Source organism: Taudactylus pleione, unplaced genomic scaffold (genome assembly GCF_031769625.1).
Source record: "Taudactylus pleione unplaced genomic scaffold, aTauple2 ptg001261l, whole genome shotgun sequence".
In the NCBI taxonomy this organism is placed as follows: domain Eukaryota; kingdom Metazoa; phylum Chordata; class Amphibia; order Anura; family Myobatrachidae; genus Taudactylus; species Taudactylus pleione.
The window spans coordinates 10,001-12,500 of record NW_028285661.1 but is presented as its reverse complement, the minus strand read 5'-3'; the positions used below and the strand labels follow the sequence as shown (position 1 = coordinate 12,500).

The 2,500-nt window shown below is 38.0% G+C and overlaps 9 pseudogenes; all 9 read right to left on the bottom strand.

The window, feature by feature from the left end:
• Positions 1 to 39: 39 nt before the first annotated feature.
• LOC148450446 (5S ribosomal RNA) lies at positions 40 to 158 on the bottom strand (annotated as a pseudogene).
• A 116-nt stretch (positions 159 to 274) lies between these two features.
• Positions 275 to 393, bottom strand: LOC148450445 (5S ribosomal RNA; annotated as a pseudogene).
• A 115-nt stretch (positions 394 to 508) lies between these two features.
• On the bottom strand, positions 509 to 627 carry LOC148450444 (5S ribosomal RNA; annotated as a pseudogene).
• A 348-nt stretch (positions 628 to 975) lies between these two features.
• LOC148450443 (5S ribosomal RNA) lies at positions 976 to 1,094 on the bottom strand (annotated as a pseudogene).
• A 116-nt stretch (positions 1,095 to 1,210) lies between these two features.
• LOC148450442 (5S ribosomal RNA) lies at positions 1,211 to 1,329 on the bottom strand (annotated as a pseudogene).
• A 351-nt stretch (positions 1,330 to 1,680) lies between these two features.
• Positions 1,681 to 1,799, bottom strand: LOC148450441 (5S ribosomal RNA; annotated as a pseudogene).
• Positions 1,800 to 1,915: 116 nt separating this feature from the next.
• Positions 1,916 to 2,034, bottom strand: LOC148450440 (5S ribosomal RNA; annotated as a pseudogene).
• Positions 2,035 to 2,150: 116 nt separating this feature from the next.
• Positions 2,151 to 2,269, bottom strand: LOC148450439 (5S ribosomal RNA; annotated as a pseudogene).
• Positions 2,270 to 2,385: 116 nt separating this feature from the next.
• Positions 2,386 to 2,500, bottom strand: part of LOC148450438 (5S ribosomal RNA) — a 119-nt pseudogene continuing 4 nt past the window's right edge.

Genomic DNA, 2,500 nt, shown 5'->3' with positions numbered 1-2,500 from the left:
TAAAATGTAATAGAAAAGAATGTTATGGCTGCATAAAATTACCTACAGCACCAGGTATTCCAAGATGGTCTCCCATCCAAGTACTAACCAGGCCCAACACTGCATAGCTTCCATGATCAGACAAGATTGGGCATGTCCAGTGTGGTTTGGCTGTAGGTGCTCAAAAACATTAACTTTAGACCTCTATTACTTCTTAACTCAAGTAAATTCATTGATAAGTTGAAAAAATTAAATGTAAAATGTAATAGAAAAGAATGTTATGGCAGTATAAAATTACCTACTGCACCTGGTTTTCCCAGGTGGTCTCCCGTCCAAGTACTAACCAGGCCCTACACTGCATAGCTTCCAAGATCAGACGAGATTGGGCATGTCCAGTGTGGTTTGGCTGTAAGTGCTCAAAAGCATTAACTTTAGACCTCTATTACTTCTTAACTCAAGTAAATTCATTGATAAGTTGAAAAAATTAAATGTAAATGTAATAGAAAAGACTGTTATGGCAGTATAAAATTACCTACAGCACCTGGTATTCCCAGGTGGTCTCCTATCCAAGTACTAACCAGGCCCAACACTGCATAGCTTCCAAGATCAGACGAGATTGGGCACGTCCAGTGTGGTTTGGCTGTAGGTGCTCAAAAACATTAACTTTAGACCTCTTTTACTTCTTAACTCAAGTAAATTCAATGATAAGTTGAAAAATGAAATGTAAAATGTAATAGAAAAGAATGTTATGGCAGTATTAAATTACCTACAGCTCCTGGTATTCCCAGGAGGTCTCCCATCCAAGTACTAACCAGGCCCAACACTGCATAGAGTCCAAGCTCAGACTAGATAGGGCATGTCCAGTGTGGTTTGCTGTAAGTGCTCAAAATATTAACTTTAGACATCTTTTACTTCTTAACTCAAGTAAATTCATTGATAAGTTGAAAAAATGAAATGTAAAATGTAATAGAAAAGAATGTTTTGGCTGTCTAAAATAACCTACAGCACCTGCTATTCCCAGGTGGTCTCCCATCCAAGTACAAACCAGGCCCAACACTGCATAGCTTCCAAGATCAGACGAGATTGTGCATGTCCAGTGTGGTTTGGCTGTAGGTGCTCAAAAGCATTAAATTTAGACCTCTATTACTTCTTAACTCAAGTAAATTCATTGATAAGTTGAAAAAATTAAATGTAAAATGTAATAGAAAAGAATGTTATGGCAGTATAAAATTACCTACAGCTCCTGGTATTCCCAGGTGGTCTCCCATCCAAGTACTAACCAGGCCCAACACTGCATAGCTTCCAAGATCAGACGAGATTGGGCATGTCCACTGTGGCTTGGCTGTAGGTGCTCAAAAGCATTAAATTTAGACCGCTTTTACTTCTTAACACAAGTAAATTCACTGATAAGTTGAAAAAATTAAATGTAAAATGTAATAGAAAAGAATGTTATGGCAGTATAAAATTACCTACAGCACCTGGGATTCCAAGGTAGTCTCCCATCAAAATACTAACCAGTCCCAACACTGCATAGCTTCCAAGATCAGAAGAGATAGGGCATGTCCTGTGTGGTTTGCCTGTAGGTGCTCAAAAACATTAACTTTAGACCTGTATTACTTCTTAACTCAAGTAAATTCATTGATAAGTTGAAAAAATTAAATGTAAAATGTAATAGAAAAGACTGTTATGGCAGTATAAAATTACCTACAGCACCTGGTATTCCCAGGTGGTCTGCCATCCAAGTACTAACCAGGCCCAACACTGCATAGCTTCCAAGATCAGATGAGATTGGGCATGTCCAGTGTGGTTTGGCTGTAGGTGCTCAAAAACATTTACTTTAGACCTCTTCTACTTCTTAACTCAAGTAAATTCATTGATAAGTTGAAAAAATTAAATGTAAAATGTAATAGAAAAAAATGTTATGGCAGTATAAAATTACCTACAGCACCTGGCATTCCCAGGTGGTCTCCCATCCAAGTACTAACCAGGCCCAACACTGCATAGCTTCCAAGATCAGATGAGATTGGGCATGTCCAGTTTGGTTTGACTGTAGGTGCTCAAATACATTAACTTTAGACCTCTTTTACTTCTTAACTCAAGTAAATTCATTGATAAGTTGAAAAAATTAAATGTAAAATGTAATAGAAAAGAATGTTATGGCAGTATAAAATTACCTACAGCACCTGGGATTCCTAGGTGGTCTCCCATCCAAGTACTAACCTGGCCCAACACTGCATAGCTTCCAAGTTCAGACGAGATTGGGCATGTCCAGTGTGGTGTGGCTGTAGGTGCTTTAAAACATTAACTTTAGACCTCTTTTACTTCTTAAGTCAAGTAAATTCAATGATAAGTTGAAAAAATTAAATGTAAAATGTAATAGAAAAGAATGTTATGGCTGCATAAAATTACCTACTGCACCTGGTATTCCAAGATGGTCTCCCATCCAAGTACTAACCAGACCCAACACTGCATAGCTTCCAAGATCAGACGAGATTGGGCATGTCCAGTGTGGTTTGGCTGT